The sequence below is a fragment of the Jaculus jaculus genome, chromosome 3, assembly GCF_020740685.1.
Source record: "Jaculus jaculus isolate mJacJac1 chromosome 3, mJacJac1.mat.Y.cur, whole genome shotgun sequence".
Lineage (NCBI taxonomy): Eukaryota > Metazoa > Chordata > Mammalia > Rodentia > Dipodidae > Jaculus > Jaculus jaculus.
Genome location: NC_059104.1, coordinates 83,475,946 through 83,497,483, shown reverse-complemented (window position 1 = coordinate 83,497,483; position 21,538 = coordinate 83,475,946).

Here is a 21,538-nt window from a genome sequence, read left to right as displayed (position 1 = left end):
TCAAGATATCTGTCCCTCCAAATACCTATGTGCTTGTGCTGAGAACATCAAACTCCGTTTTTGGTTTTGAGTTCACCTAGCATCTTTTTTTCTCAAACTAATTTGCATTTTGTTTGTTCATGTTTTGTAAAATATGTCTGAATGAAGCTTTATCATAGAATACCAATTTATCAATTTGTGCTAAGTAAAGATACATACATGTCAACAATTTTGCTATGAGTTTGACCCATTCTATAACCTCACTGATTATAGATGAATAGTAAAATGTAATCTGGTCCAATATCACTTTTTGCACTATCTCATTTTTCCAGAGTTGTTATGTTGCCTTTTTCCCCAGCTTACCCTGATACCAGCACAAGCAGCAGTGGGTCCTTGACACATGGAAGTTTCTGTTATAGACAATAAATCAGACTAATGATGTGAGAAAGTAAAGCAACTGTATTTCTTTCCTACTTTTCTTTTTGATGTATGTGTGAGTTTGAGAGTGTGGCATTCTTGTGCCACAGCATAGATAGTAAGGTCAGAGGACAAAATTTTGGTATAGGTTTTCACCTTCCATATTTGAGGTAAGGTCTCTTATTGTTCACCTGCGCATTCACCAGCTAGCTGGTCCATGAGTTCCTGAGAAATGTTCCTGTATCTTACCTTGGAGGGGTGGGATTGCTGAAATCCACCATAGGTTATAGCATTTGTGTGTTTTCTAAGGATCTGATCTCAGGCACTCACACTGTGTGCCAAGAACTTTGAGCCACCTTCCCAGCCATCACAGTATTTCAATAGGGTTATCTACAATGGGATTTTTGTATTTTTTATTAAAATATAATTTTCCAATTTGTTTCAAGAAACAATACTGGCATGGATTTGAACTAAGGCCTATACTAAGAAACACAACAAAATGTGAAATTGCTGTCCTACGTGGATTCCTGCAACTTAGTTGAGGAAAGACCTATAAGCATGGGTAAGTTTAATAGCTGTAAAATATGAGTACCAGTTCAAACATCTAACCAGAGCCAGAAGGTAGTGTCTGAGTGCCAAGAGAATTCAAGAAAACGTGGTGATACGTCAAGCCTAACAATGCAGAGAAAGAAGCCAGTGTGTGAAATTAGTGAAGGTAGGTCACAGGACTCCATGCCCAGCTGCACGTTTAGAGATGTGTGGCAGTGGGCTACATGACTCCATTCATCGTGGAGCTATGCCACTTGAAAGTGTTCACCAAAGTACTGCAGCCCCAAATGTGAATCCAGGCCTGCCATCTTTGCCACCTAGAAGTAATGACAGGCAAATATCCTGTTGTTCTGAACCCTCTTTTCCTCCTCAGAAGCAGGCATGTTCACACCTATAGAGCCAGTGGTGTTTATGAAGGTACCTAGCCTGTTCTGTACATGTAGAATTTCCTGTTTCCATTTGTATGTTGACAGGTCTCAGACTAATTTTCTTTCAGCCAAATACACATATCTTGTTCTCAACCTCCACCTAAGAGGCCAGCTTGAGTAGACTACAGTGCTCCTCTGAGGCACTGGGTGGACAATATGCAAACCTCTGAAGTTTCCTGTCTGCCATGGCTTCTCTGACACAGGCTGTCCTTTCAGGGGCATGTTTTGGGAATGCTTGAAACTCCTTTCCCTTCCCATCTCCCCATCAACATGTCAAAATACTCTTTAAAGGGCCTTCAAATCCCCCTTTTAACAGTAACATAACAGTCAAGCTAATTAATGGTCTGACTGCCCCTTCACAGTGTAAGTGTGCACTCCCAGCGGTTTAAAGGAATGGAGGTGAAGGGAACAGAGGGGAGGACTTAGGGCTTCTGGGACATGACCCCAAAGCTGTCTGAACTTAAAGAGTCAAAGAAAATTCCGGGGAAAGTGGCAGGTTCTGTTGTAGGACCAGCCCCCAATCAGTATGGGATAAGTTCATAGCTCATTATTCCTGTGTGTGCCACAGCACAATGAAGGAGAGGACAGGGACAGTGACGTAGGTTGGGAGGAGGGGTCTACACATAAGAGGGGATCATATGGAAGCAATTAGTAGAGCCTTCATTCAAAAAAGCATTAAGGTGCTTGTAGCACTGAGGCTCAAGTGACCCTTAGGCTGGAACCATAATTCACCAACACTTAATACCATTTACGCTGCAGATGTGCATTTTATACAGAAATATCAACTTACCACTTTGAAAAATTAACCTATTGAAGGCTGTCAAATTCTGGCACCCTCATGGGGGTATTATATATTGTCTGCGCAGCTTTCTGTATGCCCTTTCCCCTCTCAGAATCTGGGATGCCTAAGCTAATTGGCAAATGAGGTGGCTAAAAAAGGGGTGGAGGCAGAGAAATGAGGACCCAGACATACGTTTTGTTTATTTTCCTAATGAGCAACCAGTCCTTTCCTCATTTCCAAAGCACAAAGCATTTTTGGGAAAGTTTAGATCTTCTGTGCCCAACATACACATGATGTCTATCTGGGGTTTCTAAGTCCAAAAACCCAGAACAATGAAGAATGATATAAAATGAATATTAGCCTCAGGAGCAAGTGTGTTTTATGCCTAGTTGATAATTTTAAAAAAATGTTTTTCATTATAGTAGGATTGAAGGAAGAGTTAAAAACCTATTTGATGATACATTTGGTTTTAAAATTCTAAGAAAATTCCATGCCATTAAAAAGATCAAGATAGCACCACTTTTTTATCTATCCAATTAGTACTTAAAATATAAATACCCAGTTTTCAAGATTGTAAATGAACACCTGCTGACAATGTGGTTGGAAAACTAGTCTAACAAAACTAATTTTTGCCAATCTATTAACTCAATAACAGATATCATCAATCTGTAAAATGCTCATGCCTAGGATCCAGTAATTCAACATGAGGGAGTTTTATATTAAAAATCAGGAAGACTGGGCCTGGTGGTGCACGTCTTTAATCCCAGCACTCAGGAGGCAGAGGAGGATCACCATGAGTTAAAGGCCACCCTGAGAATACAGAGTAAATTCCAGGTCAGCCTGAGCTAGAGTGAGACCTTACCTTGAAAAACCAAAATATATTTTAAAAAAATATCAGGAAGACATGTAGTGTGCTTTTGTGTAAATGAACTTTGCTATAATTGAGAGCTAAAGACTGTAATGGGAATTAGAGAGATGCATCCCACAAACGCTGCAGCAGAAGGAGCATATCAATAGTCAGAATGTAGATTGGGGGCTGACCCACACCCACACTGTGACCTCATCATTTGGCAAGCTGAGATGGACTTGTGAGTGTAGGTGCAGCCTGGACTACATAAGTAAGACCCTGCCTCAAAAAAGGAAGAAGTAGAGAAGGAATGCTATAGAAAATATTTATCAACTTGAAAAATATTCAGGTCGAGTTTCAATATATAACAAAAGGGTACAAATCAGTATCTATCCATATTTCTAAGTTTTAGTCATCCATGTTTGTATATCTTTGGCTACTGACAATCTGTTCCAACGTTCCTTTCATCACTTTCTGTTTGTTACTACTGCTATAGTCAAAGAAAGGGACATTAATACAAATTAGACACTTGGAAGCACTATCTTTGCTATCAAGCCTTGGTTTCCAAGCCTGACTAACAGACTCTCTGTCTGAAATCAGCTTCATTACTTGTTATGCCATAACTCCCTGCTGCTGCCCAAAGCCTCTTATTCTGTCCCTTAGATGGGTATCATTAGCTATAAGCAGTATAGCAGGCCAAATTTTAGCTTTATGAGCTTTGTCAAAAATGTTTTCTCAGGCTGGAGAGATGGCTTAGCAGTTAAGCACTTGCCTGTAAAGCCAAAGGACCCTGGTTCGAGGCTCAATTCCCCAGGACCCACATAGCCAGATGCACAAGGGGGAGCATGCATCTGAAGTTCGTTTGTAGTGGCTGGAGGCCCTGGCACACCCATTCTTTCTCTCCATCTGCCTTTTTCTCTGTCGCTCTCAAATAAATGAAAAATGAACAAAAAAATTAAAAAATATATTAAAAAATATTTTCTCTATAAATCTTAGCTTGTATATATAAAATGAAAACCAGTAGCTATTTCATAAAGTGAGAATTAAAGAAGCCAGTACCTAAAATGACAGATCAATCAACATTAACTCCTTAATTAATGTCTAAATACTAGGTTAATACCTCTTGATTTTATGTTAGGAGACATCAAACCACTGTCTCCAGATGGCTAGAGGTGATTAAATGCCATATGGAAATGTCCTCCCATGATCAGAGATTTTTCTCCCTGGATGTGATGAGCCAATTGATAAGAAGACCCAGCTAAGAGGAACCTCCATCATTTTGCAATTTCAATATCCTCCCATGCTCTTCTCCGAACTACTAGTATCTCCAGGCTACAAGGATGAGGCTAGCGACATGCCACCAAAGTACTAGCTTCACTGTCACTCCCACCAGCAGCTATCAGGGGATGCAGGATGGCTTTTCCAATGGATCTAAGGCACTGGGATTAAGGCAAAGCAACACAATATTTTTGGTCACTACTGAAGAAATTGGAAGAAGATGAGAAACATTTCAGAAGGAGCATTTGGGGATAGTGAATCATTAGTGCCTGGGTAAACTACTAACTCCCCAGAAGCTGGTATCAAGTGATTCAAGGATGCAAATGGTTCCAGTCGTGTCCTCTTGAGCAGTATGGGCATATGAATGAGCTGCCATAATATAGCCTATTGCTCCAAGTTACCTTCTCTTTGCTCTTCTTAGATTTGGCTACACAGCTAAACCATCTGGGGAGCTTCAAAAGGGCCATGTCCCCAGAAATTCAGATGCAATTGATCTAGTGAAGTGTTTCTCAAGTACAATCTTTGGATGAGTAGTCTCACTTAGAAATTTGAGAGGTTTGGAATCATCATACCTGCTCACCCAAAACTTAAGAGGGGCTTTTCAGTCAAATTTCACAAGTGAAAATCCTTTGAGTGTTTTGGCTGAATGCTCACGTAGAACTACTGGTTTGCAGGGAGTGTGTGTGGACCTCCAAAGTTTGATGAGCTCTTCAGATGACTTAATGTGCATTCAAATCTGAGAGTCACTGCTCTAGACATACTTTTTTTCTTGGAAGTTCTTAGATCCCACCTTCAATTCCATCAATTTGCTCAGTGGCCTATTTACATGTTCTTATAGGGTCTATGTTGGGGATGGGGGGGAATTATTTTTAAATGACATGACAAAGTTTGCCATTGCACTAAAAATATTGAATTCTCTAAACTAGTGATAAATGGACCATACCCACCTACCTGCCCTCTACTGCAATTTTTTGTTATGCCAGTAAGATATATTCTATCAGGACCAAGACAGGGTTAAATCAGCAGACTCAACACAGGACTGTCAGACTCTCCATGGTCACAGATCAAGAGGTCGGCAGCACAGCAGACCATCAACAGCCTTGGAATGGAAGGACTGTAAAGTTAAACCCTTTGCTTCATGCTAGGGGGCCCACAGTAGGTCCATGGTCTACTTTTACATGGAACACAAGTTGAAAGAAAAATCACAGTATGTACATTCCTAGAAACTGTATGCATGATTGGGAAGCAGCCTGCCCAAGTACCTGGACCCTTAGCTGAATCCTAGGGGTATCTTTGCTGGTAAGCCCATTGCTGTCATTTATAGCCTGATGACTATAGTTAGAAATGTACTATACACTAAAATTGTGTTGCAATATGTTTATGTGGTATGTTTATTTACTGATTGCAGTGCTTGTTTGTTATGCATATAGTTATCAAGGTTTATTACGATATCATTGAGACAAGGGAAAAGGAATGGTAGGGAAGGGAAAAAACATAAGAGAAGGGATGGGGAAGGAAGGAAAGGAAAGGAAAGGAAAGGAAAGGAAAGGAAAGGAAAGGGAAGGGAAGGGAAGGGAAGGGGAAAGGGGAAGGGGGAAGGGAAAAGGGAAGGGGAAGGGGAGGGGGGAGGGGGAGGGGGAGGGGAATGGGAAGAGTAAGGGAAAGGGGAAGAGGAAGGGAAAGGGGAAGGGGAAGGGGAGGGAAGGGAAGGGAAGGGAAGGGAAGGGAAGGAAAGGAAAGGAAAGGAAAGGAAAGGAAAGGAAAGGAAAGGAAAGGAAAGGAAAGGAAAGGAAAGGAAAGGAAAGGAAAGGAAAGGAAAGGAAAGGAAAGGAAAGAATCATCTTGAACAATTATTTTGTTTTTACTTAGTATTGATTTTATTTCTATGAAATAATTACTTAGGAATACTTCTACTTGGAAAACCTTAAATGGACTTCTGCCATGTTGTTAAACAAGGTTTAAACACAGAAACACTGCTAGGAGCTGACCATGATAATAAAGATAATGCCCCGACTTTAAAAAATGTGATTGAGGGCTGGAGAGATGGCTTAGCGGTTAAGCGCTTGCCTGTGAAGCCTAAGGACCCCGGTTCGAGGCTCGGTTCCCCAGGTCCCACGTTAGCCAGATGCACAAGGGGGCGCACGCGTCTGGAGTTCGTTTGCAGAGGCTGGAAGCCCTGGCACGCCCATTCTCTCTCCCTCCCTCCCTCTATCTGTCTTTCTCTCTGTGTCTGTCGCTCTCAAATAACTAAAAAATTTTTTAAAAAATCTGTTTGAGACCTGTTTTCTACATTTCATATAGTTCATCTTGGCTCCCAATTTATGTTTAGATGATCAAACTACATTTATAGTTTTCCACTAAGAATGTGAGGTTAACAGACTATTTCACTAACCTTTGCAATAACCTGGAGGCAGGTAGCAATGCCTGCCCTTTAGCAATAAGGAAGTCAAGACTAACTAAGAACTGACTTAACCACAATCCATTTATGAGCCAATAAACATTGCAGCAGAGTCAAATTGAGTGCTTATAGCCTGACTCTGCCTTCACAGGTGAATGGTGAACTCCAGCTGGTAAAATGCAATCTCTTGTTATATAGGCAAAACAAAAAGGCACTTAGACATGAGGATCAGAAGCTTGCTGCTAGCCAGTTAAATATTTCATAAGTGATTAAAGGAGAATCGGGGACCTCCAGATACCTCCTGTTCCTCTCTCAGATCCTTCATCACCTAACATCAATAATCTGGCATTAGAATAGAGATTTTCTCATTAGTGTGCCTTTGAAAAACATTAACGTACAGGAAAGAAAAATTCCTCTTCATAGGGACGCATGCAATCTTATCAGGAGTGTGCAGGACAATAACAGGAAGAGGGAGTGGATTCTGGGATGTAGAAGAGAGGAAGGCAAAGGGAGAGAAGACAGGCTGCTAATCAGAGCCTGGCAGCCATGACATTTTGAGCTGGAAACACAGACAGGTCGCCATTGGCTCTGGAGGAAGCCTAGAGGAGTGTGCATTCCAAGAATAGCTGCTGTGGTGGCAAGGGTAACTTGGGATCTGAGGTTATGCATGGACAGAGATGTTGTCTTAACCAGTGACTTCCAGGGGTAGCTCATAGTAACTAAGACGATGAGAACCCTAATCCTGAAGGAAGAGGAAAGGGCCTTTCAAAGATATTGAATCCATCTCAATGGGATGGAGCCCATTTTCAATCGTGTACCTATCTCCCCTACAGCAGCAGCTATCTGTCAGTATTCCAGAGACAGCCCGACCAACTTTGACTTGGTTCTAAATAAACTCTATCCTTTCCTGTTCTAGCTCCTCTGTGCCCCAAAGGAGCTTCTGACCAAATTGTGACTAAACCTTTCAAAACCAGTACAAACTGTTAGAATAAACAAAAAAATTATCATTTTCTTTGGATATTAAATCTTAAAAATTGCATGCTCCAAACATGTCTTCTCACTTCTAACCTAACCTTTCATGCAGTTCAAGTCTATGTATTTTATCTATATAGCCATCCATATCTATCTCACAAGAAAACTTGAGGACAGAACAAATATTCTAGGGCCCAGGTTGCACCCTGATTCTGTAATTATACCTTAAGCAAGATTACAAAAATGCTCTTTTCAGAAAGATCATTTTTGTCCTGAATATTTTACTTAGCACTTTGTTATATTTGCATACAGCCTCTGACATTGTCCCTGGAGTTCTTGCAGGCTAACTTGCCTTCCTTGCAACTTCCCTTTGGTCTTGATTGTCATGAATACAAGGTTTTGAACATTTCCCCATAATGTTCATAGTCTCCAGTTTTAAAACTCTTTAATCATCTTTTCCCCTTAGACTTTCTGAAGTTATATGATAAAATGGACTGGGATGTCAGTCCAAAAAGCCCAATGCTCTGAGAAGCTCAGACTCACACTGCCTAAGAGATAGGTCTTTGGGGGCAATTAAAAGATAATGTCAATAGGGTTGGACAATGTGACAAGCTAATGGCATCCTGCTGCCAAAGATGTCTTGAAGAAACTGAGACGTTATTTTCAAAGCCGGAGACCATTATCCTGTCATAGCACCATCCTCTGATGACTTGGCTGCTATTACGCCCAGTGATTAGAACAATAAATAATAAGGAGGAAAGAGGAGGCTAAGTGCATATTTCTACAGCTAAGCCGTTAAGTTAACTCTGAGGTTCACCCAACACATGTAGCCATAGGCATGTGTGCCTGAGCCATTGACTCCAGCCAGGTTTTTTTTTTTTTTTTTTGTTTTTTTGTTTTTTTGCCTGTTCATGGCTTTTCTTGCAAGTGACATTGTGTTTCTGTGAGTTCTACCACAAGTAGATATATTTTGGTCATGCAGATCCTACTCATCCTTTAATACCCAACTCAGAGATCTCCTTTGAACATATTTTTAACTCCTTAGCCCACTGTTCCTCACCACTGCCACCACCACATACACACACAGTGAGCCCACAATGTTATGTTCTGTTAGGTTCTTTCATGGTGATAGTAACTTCAATCTTTATTGTTTCTATATTAGTCTTCTCCATCTTGGTGTAAAGTCCCCTGAACTGGTGCTATAGAAATCCTCAGTGGTTAAGGTGCTTGCCTGCAAAGCCTAATGACACAGGTTTGATTCCCCAGTACCCTTATAAAGCAGATGCACAAAATGACATATGCATCTGGAGTTTGTCTGCAGTGGCTAGAGGCCATGGTTTGAAATTCATGTTCTGTATCTCTCTGCTTACAAAGAAATCAATTATATATATGTATGCATGTATTTTGAGGGGTGGTTGAGGTAGAGGCTCACTCTAGCTCAGGCTGACCTGGAAATCATTATGTAGTCTCAGGGTAGCCTCATACTCATGTCAATCTCCTACCTCTGCCTCCTAAGTGCTGGGATTAAAGGTGTGCACCACCACGCCCAGCTTAAATATATTATTTTAAATCCCAAGAACAGTATACTGTTCAATCAATGGGATGGTATAAATTACCTGTTAACAGAGATTATATAATACACATTTTATATATGTATTTAAATCCTCCCCTAACAACACACTGCCTTCAGGAGGTATGAATTCCTAAATTTCCAATAGCTGGGAACCTAGCATCCAGAACACCTAAACTTATAGAGAACACCTGAATCAAACCACCACATTCTTCCCCTGGCCCTCATAAACTGATAGCCATACATGATGTAAAATAAAATGCATTCAGTCCAACTTTAAAAGCCCCTATAGTTTTCATCAATCCCAATGATGTTCAAAGTTCCCCATAGTCCAAGACCTTTTAACTGAGCTGTAATATCAGGATCCCCCGCCCCCAAATACTGTATTGGCACAGAATACTCACACTGAAAAAGATGGCATTGGACATAGCAAAGAAATATTCAACCAATGAAAGATTTAAACAGGGAAAACACCAAACTCTGTATGTACAAGTCCAACAACTCTACCCAGTAACAAGTTTCCAAGTCTGATAATTCTAACCAGCAATAAGTTTCTTGAGTTCCAATTCTGCCACTCCAGCTAGGCTACTCACCATCCTGGAAAATTCATTTGGGGCCAGCAGCTCTCCTTAGCAACCATTGGGTCTCCATTACAACCCACAGTCCATCCTCACAGTTCCATCGGGTCCTTAGGCAGACCTTGCTTAGCAGACCTGCTTCACACTGCCCATGGCTGTTTCCAAAACACAAGACTGTTGCAAATGCAATGACCCTCTCTTTCCTGCATTTCTTATACCCCATAATACCAGGTGGGGTGCCAATTTGTTAATCCAAGGGGAAATAAAGCAGACTTTAAAGTACAGGATGCTCCTGCAGCATTGGGGCCTCTTCAAAATGACTGCCTTCTTTCTGTTGTCCCAATGCAGGTCAGCTGGCCCAGTCTCAATGGCTGTAATCTCTCATACAATTGCAACTGAACATCCAGCACTTTTGGACCAAAGATTTCATTTTTTCTGTGTCATATCCCTTTGTTCACATCAGCCTGTTTCTATGCAAAGCAATCCTGCACAAATTATCAGGACATGGGCATCAGCAAGTCTCATACAAACTGCTTCTAGCCCAATCTAGGCAAAGCTCTTTCTCACCCTCATAAGCCAAACCTTATAGTTCATAGATCTTACTGCATTCAGGTCTTTCAACTCTGATTAGAATAGTCTATCAAACTGTACTTACAGCATTGTATGGCGTCTGTTAGGTCAAGGTTTCAAATCCTTCCACATTCCTCTTGAAAATTAGCTAAAATCGGTTACAGCCATGTAGTCAGTTGTCTAGCAGCAATCCCACTCCTCCTAGTACCAACATTACTGTTGCAATCAGGTTTCTATTGCTGAAATAAAATACCTGACCAAGAGCAGCTTATGGGGAAAAAATAAAGTTTATTTTGGCTTATAGACTCAAGGGGAAGCTCCATGATGGCAAGGGAAAACAATGGCATGAGTAGAGGGTGCACATCACCTCCTGGACAACAACAGATGTATGATAGCAACATGAGAGTGTGCCAAACACTGTCAAAGGGAAACTGGTTATAATACCTATAAGCCCACCCCCAACAATACAATACTTCTAGGAGGCATTAATTCCCAAAACTCCATCAGCTAGGAACCTACCATTCAGAACACCTAAATTTTATGGAGGATACCTGAATCAAACCACCACATACGGACACCATGCTTGCTCACATGTTCCACTTGCAGTGTAAAATGTAGATTTTACACCAATTTTGTACTCTTCCTAACATTTCAAATGAGTATAAAGTGAAAATCTTGGTCTGGAGAGATAGCTTAGGGGTTAAGCGCTTGCCTGTGAAATCTAAGGACCCCGGTTCGAGGCTCGGTTCCCCAGGTCCCACGTTAGCCAGATGCACAAGGGGGCACACGCGTCTGGAGTTCGTTTGCAGAGGCTGGAAGCCCTGGCGCGCCCGTTCTCTCTCTCCCTCTATCTGTCTTTCTCTCTGTGTCTGTCGCTCTCAAATAAATAAATAAAAAATATTTTTTAAAAAGTGAAAATCTTTTTTCTTGAATAATAGCACATCCAGAAGCCATAGATTGTTACTATAAAATTTTCAGTGCCAGGGATGGGATACCTTCCAGTGAGTTGTTGGCCAGAGAGATCCCTGTTGCCTACAAAACATATGCTGTTGCCAAGGTCCTTTGTTTTCAGTCAGAAAGAGATGGTAAGCCTTATTGCTAAAGACTTCATAAGCCTGACCAGCAAAGTCACTGAGAAATCAAGCTGGTGCTGAGCAGAAAACCTTCTTCCTCTAGCCCAGCCAACTGAAAGCTGGAAAAGGCTGCACAGTATGCAACCTTATGGGAGACAGAAGTCATCAGCAATGAAAACAGTGGACACTGGAAGACTCAAGTTTGGCCAGACAGGCCAAATGACTGAATGAGCGTAATAGTGGCATGTCTAGTCTGGGGGAAACCAACTGCTCTCTAATTGGACTGAAGGCCTCTTCTATGGAAGGGAACACATGCCTGGTACTGAAAAACTAATCAAAAGCCTGTGGCAGTGGAGGTCATAAATGCATATACTACTCTCACCAAACTGCCCTGAGAGCACTACACTTAAGGTTCATATTCATATATTAATATTAATCTCAGCTTCTCTCTTCAGATGGTGATAACCACTGGGATGACCCCAAAGGCAACATAGTGCTGAGAAGAAGGGATGGAGGAATGTCCAGTACAAAAACATCTCATACCCTTCAAGGCTCAGGGTCCATTGCCCAAGAGATGACCAAAAGAATGTAAAAGCCAAAAGAAGCGCATCACTCCTTACATACAACTGTCTGGTCAGAAATCGTCCTCAGTATCCAAGACCTTGCAGTGCCTAACAATACCTACACAAGACCCTCATAATAGGAGAAAAAGATGATGACATCAAATTAAAAGAGAGTCTAATGAAGAGAGGGAGGGGATATGACAGATAGCAGAGTTATGATGGGGAAAGCAGGGGAGAGGAGGAAAATACCATGGTTTGTTGACTGTAAGTATAGAAGTTGTCAATAAAAAAAAATTTAAAAAAAAACAGAAAAATAAGTGTTGACTTTTGGTCTGGAGAGATGGCTTAGTGATTAAGGCATTTGCATGCAAAGACAAAGGACCTTGGTTCAATTCCCTAGGATCCATATAAGCCAAATGTATAAGGTGGCACATGTGTCTGGAGTTTGTTCGCAGTGGCTGAAGGCCCTGGCATGCCCATACTCCCCACCCTCTCTGTCCCTCTCAAATAAATAATTTTTTTAAATGTTGATTTTTTCAGGTCAAGGAAGACTCATGTCAGGATTTTTCGCATGTCACTGAAAGAGGAATTGGAGTTCTTTTTTGAGGCCCATCGTCTGCCCTCCATGTTTTCTATTTCATATGTGAGGAGTCAACCAATTATGGATAGAAAATATGCACAAAACAGGGGATATGTGATTTTAGATAAGGGACTTGCACATTGTTGGATTTTGGTGAGAGTGAACATTCTAGAACTAGTCCTTGGGTACAAGGAGATGGCTATATTTCTCTTCTATCATTGATTTATTATTTCATCTATATTTAAAGTGTGTTTGACCAGGTTTTTCTTCTATAGTATCTATAGTGGAGGCACAATCGATACCACATGGTATTTTTTTTTTTTTTTTAGCAAATGATCAAACAGTTTCTAATTATCCTCCTTCAAGAAGAAATATGCCAAATCAGGAAAGTGCAACCACTATCTAAGTTACCTGGAAGTCAGTTACAAACCCAGACTTCATGCTGCTTTTATCTTGTGGAGACTAGTGTTTCACCATTAGGCTTCAGTATCAGTAGGTGGTCAGGTTGTGATATCAACTGTAGACAGTGAAATGGTAAGCAAGCTAGCAACTGTCTAGTCAACATTATTTCTCTAGGTTTCTTTACCATTGTGGTATTGTGAATTAGGTGCCCCATGACTTGAACCCATGTGTTCTGAATGCTAGGTCCTCAGCTGGTGGCAGTTTGGGAATTGGAGCCTCCTGGAGGCTGTGTGTTGTTTGGGGTGGGCCTATAGGTGTTATAGCCAGCTTACTCTTGCCAGTATTTGGCACACTCTCCTGTTTGGCACACTCTCCTGCTGCTTTTGTCCACCTGATGCTGGCCAGGAGGTGATGTCCAGCTTCTACTTATGCCATGGTTTTCCCCTGCCATCATAGAGTTTCCCTTCAATTCTATAAGCCAAAATAAATCCTTTTCTCCCACAAACTGCTTGGTTGGGTGCTTTCTGTTAGCAACAAACAGGTAACTGCAGCAACCATTTTCCTCAAACAAACTGAAGATATGGTTTAAAGCTTAAGTCATTCAATATAAAAGCTAATAAAATATTACTCCAATATTAGTTTCTACTTTTTCCTTAAATTTTAATAACAAGAACATTCTCATGAGCAACTGTCCTTAGTGTGTAGATGGAGTATGAAGTAGTAAGTATGCTACTTCTGAGATTGCTGGCCAGAACAGAAACACAAAACTTGTGGTCAGTAGGCTGAAACAATCATGGATTTCTCCTGACCCTGAAATTGGTTACAGGTGTTTGCCTTGAAAACGAGAACAGATAATGAATAAAACATGCCTGCAGCTTTGGTCCAGAAAATGTGACAAGTCTGAATCAGATGACTGCAAGAATGATATGAAATATGAGTTTGAACTCATCCACAAAGCTTTTAACAAATCCAAGATGCTATGGCTGACGCTGCTGCCATGCACTGAAGTTTGTCCCAGGTTTATGGGAGGACAGGGAGAATGATGGGGACCCAAGGCTCTAGGAGAGAGAGAGGGAGGGAGAGAACATTAAAAGAAACAGAAGCCAACTTCTGGCTAGATCCTTAAAGTGATAGCTCTCACTGGAAATCTCATTGAAGACTGAATTTGACCTTTTATTTTGAGCCAGAATAGAATAAAGATAAAAGTATTCGACATAGCAAGTTATTGTACAAATGGGCTTTGACTTATGAGCTCTGATTTTATTATGTTTCTATACCATTAGTGATCCTACTGACTTTTAAGTAGAAATAATCATAATTATATATTAGTCTAAAACTAAATTATTACTGTCAATCATCTCTACCTCATATTTTCTAATTTATTTTCTAATTTCTTTATTTATTTCAGAGTGTGAACAAGAGAGTAAACAAACTCTGTGTGCATCTGGCTTTATATGGATACTGGGGAATGGAACCTGGGTCCTTTGGCGTTGCTGGCAAGCGCCTTAAACCTTAAGCCATCTCAATAGCCCCATATTTTTCATTTTTCCATGGGAAATTATCTTTCTTTTCATATGTGAAAGATTAAACTTTTAAAATGAGAGAAGTGTTGATAAGATTTTAAATCCTGTCTTTTTGGTTTGACCCTGCTCACATTCCAGATGCTGGTTTTGAGAAAGTCCACGAGGTGTCGCTGTAACACTGGTAATTCCAGAATAGCGCTCTGCTAGCAAGATGGTCTGTAGCTAATGTGAACTCCAGAATTCTCTATGAATTCTCTGCTCTCCACAAAGGGCTCTACCTCAATCTGAAGTCTTGATGTTGTTAGGAAAGGTAATATGTTAGGATCATAATCAGTTCCATAGAAATACACAAAATACAAATTAGCAAACACACTGGAGAAATTTGGTAATGGGCTTCTATCAATGGATCTAATCTGGTATATGCAGCTTCAAAATATGCCACTCCATCTAATCATTAGCTCTTATTTCATCAGCACCTCTGAGGAAATAAAGGTATGTTCAAATCACCAAGTCTGTCATTGTGATTCTTATCAAAACCTGAAGGAATCTAAGGCATGCCCATACAAGAATACAAAATTTGTTAAAGCCAAGTGTCAATATCCACTACCTTTAAAATATTTAAAAAGTTCACTTTTCCTCTCTGGGACACAGGCTATTTTTTTTAAAGTATTTTATTTATTAATTTGCAAGGAGAGAAAGACAGACGGGGGAAGGAGGAAGAGAGAAAGAAAATAGGGCCTCTAACAACTGCAAAGGAACTAACTCGAGGTACATGCCAGCCCTAATGCATTCTTCTTTATGGCAGTTCAGAGAAACCAAACCCCTGTCATTAGGCCCTGCACATAAGTGCTCTAACTCTTGAGTCATCTTCCCAGCCCAGACACCCAGATTTTGAATTTCCTAAAATGAAATGACAATAAATCCTGCTTCAATGATAGCTATGGAGCAAACAATAAAAATCACATGAACATATGTGATACAGCATAGTGTGCCAAACAATTCGGTCATTAATGATAGTGGTATTGAAGGAGAATAAGAGCAAGTTAGTACTTTATAGTCAGTCAGCCTGGGACAGAGGCCCAAGAAGAAGCACCTTGCCTGCCCTGGCAGGACTAGAACCCACATATGACCCAGTCTCATTCAAAATGGCTGCAACCAACAACTCAGCAGGGCCTCCTGCTTCTTCAGGTTTTCTGGCCTGTGGGCTGGCCTCTCTTGAGTCAGCTTGTTTAGTTCACTTACCAATCTGGTCTTTCCCTTACTAAATCCAACTGAGTCAGAACAAGAAGGCTTATCCTAATTGGATGATTTATCCATATAGAGGACCCTAAGGATGCTTATAAATCCTATCTTCATCCCCCTCCTTCTAGATCCATCTGGACACACTTGTGTAAGTATTTCCATCTCTTCTCCCTCTTGCCAGCCTGGCTGGGAGTGGGGTGTTCTTTTTGTCTATGTACTTTACAGCTTTGTTTTGGGGTGCTTCTTTCTTAGCCCCATGTGTGATGTCTTCATATTCTCCTGGCCCCTGATTCTCCTGGTCCTTGCCAACACAGCTGAGAAGTGGGAGAATGTCTTTTCTGCTGGGGCATTTTCTGCTTGCTTTCCACATGTGTCTAGTTCTTGGTGCTTTCTTGCCTAACTACTGTGTAAATATCTCTCTTGGGCCCCCTACTTCCTCTGGATTCCCCTGGACACACCTGTGTAAGTCTGTCTCCATCTCCTCTCCCTCTTCCCAGCCTGGCTGGGAAGGGGGAACATTTTGTTCAGACTGTGTGATTTCCTGCCTGCCTTTACCATCTCTCCATCTTCTCCGACCCCCTGTGTGAGGTGGGTCTTATGGTGTAGGAACCTCTGCCTTACTTTCTACATATGTGTGTGTCCATACTTTTCTCTATGTGAGGGAGATTTTCTCCATCTTCTGACTCCCCCTTTCCAGGTAGGTAAGAGGGAAATTTTCTCTGTGGCTTGGGCTTCCATGCTACCTCTACCTCATTCCTAACTCTTCCTACTTTACCCCTCTTAGAGTCTGCATTTTCAATTGTTTATTAACTTAGATAAGGACCCAAAAGTTGGGGTTCATGAGCCTGGGATATCTTGCACAGTTATGGAATTTAGTCCCTCCCTGGACCTAAAATCCTTCATCAATATGATCGGGATACGAAATGGTTTCTGTGTAAGACTCATGTTAATGGATGAAGCTGTAAAGTGAAGGACCATACCCTGAGTTCTACTCACAGGCACAAAACAATTTTCTGCATTACCTTGATGGTCATAACAATATACAAGTTCACAGTTTTCTGGATTTTCCTTGTCAGTATTGAATGAATTTCTCAGAGACTACAGGTTTTTACCTTGATAACCAAAGCATTTGGCATAATGTTTGACACATCATAGTTCATCCAAAACTTTCTATGCAACAAATATTGTTGAACAAAGTATAATGCCATAAAGAATGATGTCATAAAGTACAATGTTACAAATCACAATTGCATACTATAGAACATCGTTTCCATTATGCTTGTGTATCTGTTTTTAGGAGTCATCAAACTGGAGAACAGGGTAATATTCATGCACGTTGTGGGGAAATTGGCAACAAAGACATTCATAGACAATCTTGTAACAGTATAAGCAATCAAGTCACATTTAATAAAGACAAAATATGCTCAAATAGTATATTGATACTGTGGGAGAATACAATTACTGAATAACAGCTATCACTCTCCATCAAGGTTTTTAATTACTAGATTAGAAATATTTCATACAGGCAAAAATTAAGACCCAGTATAAGAGATATATATAAATGAGCCACAAAGTAAGTTCAAGTCCAATCTGGGCTACATAATGAGATCCTATCTCAGCCAAAGAAAAGAAGGAAGGATGGGGGAGAGAGAGAGAGAGAGAGAGAGAGAGAGAGAGAGAGAGAGAGGGAGAAAGAAAGAGAGAGAGAGCAAGAGAGAGAGAGATAGATAGATTGTGGCAGAGACAGGTGACCATGAGCTACAATTCATGATCCCACCACACCTTCATAGTGAGGAGCCCCACTCAGAATGGTTCAGTATCCAGGGCTATGTTTCCATCACCCTTATGGACAAGGCCATAAAATTTCTACTGCACGGAAAAAATGCAAGTTTGTCATTTGTCAGGCCCAGTTGAGATGGCTTCTCTTATATGTTATATGACATACTAGTTTGAATGAGCTATCTCCCGTAGCCTCATGAACTTTTTTTTTTAAATTTTTTTAGTTCATTTTTTATTTATTTATTTGAGAGTGGCAGACAGAGAGACAGAGAAACAGAGAGACAGAGAGGGAGAGAGAAAGAATGGGCACGCCAGGGCTTCCAGCCACTGCAAACGAACTCCAGCCGTGTGTGCCCCCTTGTGCATCTGCCTAACGTGGGACCTGGGGAACCGAGCCTCGAACCGGAGTCCTTAGGCTTCACAGGCAAGCGCTTAACTGCTAAGCCATCTCTCCAGCCCAGCCTCATGAACTTTTAATACTTGGTTTTCAGTTGGTGGCAACTTGAGAGTCTTGCTAGAGGAGGTGTGTTGCTAGTGGTAGGCCTAAGGAAATAGCCTAGATTAACCCTTGCCAGAGGTAAGATTACTTGTGCTGCTTTTGACCAGCTTTGGTGGGAAGAATTGGAGCCCAACATTTGTGATATGCTTTTCTGCACAAATTCCCTTTTGAGATTATAAGCCAACCTAAAGCCCTATCATCACCAGCTTTTGGTAGAGTGTTTTGTCCCCAAAACAACATAGTAACTACAGTAGAAAATTGGTACCAAGAATCATGGCTGTTACTGGTATTAACATTAATGCGTCTCTTTTAATATTTTGGAGCTGAGGTGTGAAAGGAATATGAATGTCTTTTCGGACTTTAGACTACAGAATCCTTACAGTGCTATCAACATGACTTGATGAACCACTCTGGTAAGGGTTAGATCTGAAATGCAGAAAGAACTATGGGATATAGAAGTTTGGCTTATGAGGGGAAAAGAAACTTTGTTATAACGGAGTTACAGGAAGTATGTTTGATAGCCTGGATGCTCTGCCCCTGTCCTGAGAACTTGAGCAAATTTGAAGCTAAAAGTAATGAACAGGTATATTTGTGGATAAAATGGCTTAAGGATATGAAAGATACTAAGGAGACAAAAAAATAAACGAAAGTTTCAGAAAACAGATTGCAGCCTGGTTCAATTGCAAGTGTTTGAGATATTACCATCCTGAGATTGGGCCCATTGTTCTGCATTAGCAAACCAGGAAGAGTATTGATTATTTTTTAAAAGGAGTGGGCCTGAATGAAGAATGAAAGACTGAACCAAAACATAGAAGAGTATTTAGGATCAGAACATCAAGTGGAAGCTATGAACAATGCAACCCTGACCAACCTACTGCTAGAACTGGCAGGAAAACTACAAAGGACAGATAATCGTGTGGATGCTACCATCACTAAGCTAGAGCAATAAGATAAGACACTAGAAGGAATTCAAAGAGAGCTAAAAGAGTTGAGGGAGAGTGAAAAACAAGAGGACCTTAAAAATCAGCAGGCCACACTAAATGAAAACATAAAGAAATGCAAGGATGATTTCCAAGAATCATCAAGAAAATCAGAAAATGAGGCAAAAAGGGAGCTGGACAGAGCAATGGAAGTGATACATAGGAAAGTAGTACAAAATGCAAACTTAATTGAACAAGTCCAAAACTCACTAGAGGCTCTCAAGAATAGAGTCAGCAAGGGGAAGATAGAAACTCTGATCTGGAAGACAGGATGGAAGAAACAGTTCAAGAGTCCAAAAGTTTCAGTAAGTTCAAAAGTTCCTGTGAACAGAACATGAGAGAATTGTGGGATACACTTAAACATCCTAATATCAGAATCATTGGAATACCAGAAGGAGAATAATTTCAGACCAAAGACATAGAGAACTTATTAAACACAATAATTGAAGAAAACTTCCCCCGTCTCTTAAAAGAAAGGCCCATCAAGATTCAAGAAGCAAACAGAACTCCTAACCAACTAGACCAAAGGAGAAACTCCCCAAGACATATACTCATTAAGACTCTAAACATAGACACCAAAGAGAAAATCCTAAAACCACCTAGGGAAAAACAGCATACCACTTTCAAAGGAAACCCCATCAGAATTACTTCAGACTTCTCAATGGAAACCCTGAAATGTAGAAGGGCCTGGAATGAAACTCTCAAAACTCGAAGAAACTATGGCTTCCAACCCAAACTACTCTACCCGGCAAAAGTCTCCCTTATAATAGATGATGAAAGGAAAACTCAGCTTTACAATTATATGAACACAAAACCAAACCTACAGAAAGTATTCCAGGAAATTCGCCAGAAGGAAGAAACAAATAACCAAACACAAATGCCTACAAGAAGCAGATCACAGCAACCAAACCCAGAGTAGACAGAAAAAATTTTAAATTCCATGGAAAAGCCAACACACCTCTACCACCACAATATGGCAGGGATCAAATCAAATCTCACAGTCATCACCCTAAATATTAATGGCCTTAATTCACCCATCAAAAGACACAAGCTAACAGGGTGGATCAAAAAATTAGACCCCTCAATCTGCTGCCTTCAAGAAACCCACCTTACCACTAAAGACAGAAACCTCCTCAGGGTGAAAGGGTGGAAAACAATATTCCAAGCAAATGGGAATAAGAAACAAGCAGGTGTAGCTATATTAATATCAGATAAAATGGACTTCAAACCAAAAACAATCAAAAAAGACAAAGAAGGCTACTTCCTACTTATGAAGGGAACAATCCATCAAGAGGATATTATAATCATAAATCTGTATGCACCAAACACAGGGGCACCACAGTTCATAAAACAAAACCTACTTGAGAATAAAACAGAAATAACCACCAACACCATCATAGCTGGGGACTTTAACACACCATTATCAGTAATAGACAGATCATCCAAACAGAAGCTTAACAGGGAAATAAGAGAGCTCAACAAAACCATAGAGCACTTAGACCTAACAGACATCTACAGAACTTTCCATCCCAAATCCACAGACTACACATTCTTCTCAGCAGCCCATGGAACATTCTCTAAAATACACCACATACTGGGTCACAAAGACTGCCTCTACATATTTAGGAAAATCGACATAATTCCCTGCATGATATCAGATCACAATGCTATATTGCTAGAAATCAACAACAAAAAAACCACCAAGAATCCCAACGGCAACTGGAAACTGAATAGCACACTCTTAAACAATAAATGGATAGTGGATGAAATAAAAAATGAAATTGCAAAATTCCTGGAATTGAATGACAATGAGAACACATCATACCAAAACTTATGGGACACAATGAAGGCAGTCCTCAGGGGAAAATTCATAGCACTCAATGCCTTCAAAAAAAAGACAGAAAGATCCCAAATCAATAGCCTAACCATCCACCTAAAGGCATTGGAAAAACAAGAAAAATCCAACCCAAAGAGCTCCAGAAGGAAAGACATAATTAAAATCAGAGCAGAAATTAATGAATTGGAATCCAAGGAAACAATTAAGGCAATTGACAAAACAAAGAGCTGGTTCTTTGAAAAAATAAACAAGATTGACAAACCACTGGCCAATTTGATCAAGCATAAAAAGGAGAGACTCCAAATAAACAAAATTCAAAATGAAAAAGGAGAGATCACAACAGACATCATTGAAATCAGCAGAATCATCAGGACTTATTTCAAAAACCTCTACTCCACAAAACTGGAAAATGTGGAGGAGAAGGATAAATTCCTGGATGCATATCATCTACCAAAGCTAAACTCAGAGCAGATCAACCAGCTCAATGAACCCATCACACTAACAGAGATTGAAAAAGTAATAAAAAACTTCCCAAAAAAGAAGAGTCCAGGACCAGATGGATTCTTAACTGAATTTTATCAAACCTTCATGGAAAAACTCAAACCAATCTTTCTAAAATTGTGCAACACAATTGAAGAACAGGGAAAGCTACCCAACTCCTTCTATGAAGCTAGTATCACCCTAATCCCAAAA